Source organism: Bison bison, unplaced genomic scaffold (assembly GCF_000754665.1).
Source record: "Bison bison bison isolate TAMUID 2011002044 unplaced genomic scaffold, Bison_UMD1.0 scf7180017864212, whole genome shotgun sequence".
Taxonomy (NCBI): domain Eukaryota; kingdom Metazoa; phylum Chordata; class Mammalia; order Artiodactyla; family Bovidae; genus Bison; species Bison bison.
In genome coordinates this window covers 2,125,300-2,125,628 of record NW_011494784.1, presented here as the reverse complement: position 1 = coordinate 2,125,628, position 329 = coordinate 2,125,300, and the positions used below count along the sequence as shown (strand labels likewise).

Sequence of the window (329 nt, the reverse complement as noted above, 5' to 3'; positions counted from 1 at the left end):
GATGGGGAAACAGTGGAAACAGTGTCAGACTTTATTTTTCTGGGCTCCAAAATCACTGCAGATGGTGACTGCAGCCATGAAATTAAAAGATGCTTACTCCTTGGAAGGAAAGTTATGACCAACCTAGACAGCATATGAAAAAGCAGAGACATTACTTTGCCAACAGAGATCTGTCTAGTTGAGTCTATGGTTTTTCCAATGGTCATGTATGGATGTGAGAGTTGGACTATAAAGAAGGCTGAGTGCCGAAGAATTGATGCTTTTGAACTGTGGTGTTGGAGAAGACTCTTGAGAGTCCCTTGAACTGCAAGGAGATCCAACCAGTCCAT

General features: G+C 42.6%; 1 protein-coding gene across 3 annotated transcripts in view; it reads left to right on the top strand.

Moving 5' to 3' along the window:
- TRPM6 (transient receptor potential cation channel, subfamily M, member 6) overlaps positions 1–329 on the top strand; it is a 166,364-nt gene that overhangs the window by 96,135 nt on the left and 69,900 nt on the right. The gene's annotated exons all lie outside the window — the stretch shown is intronic.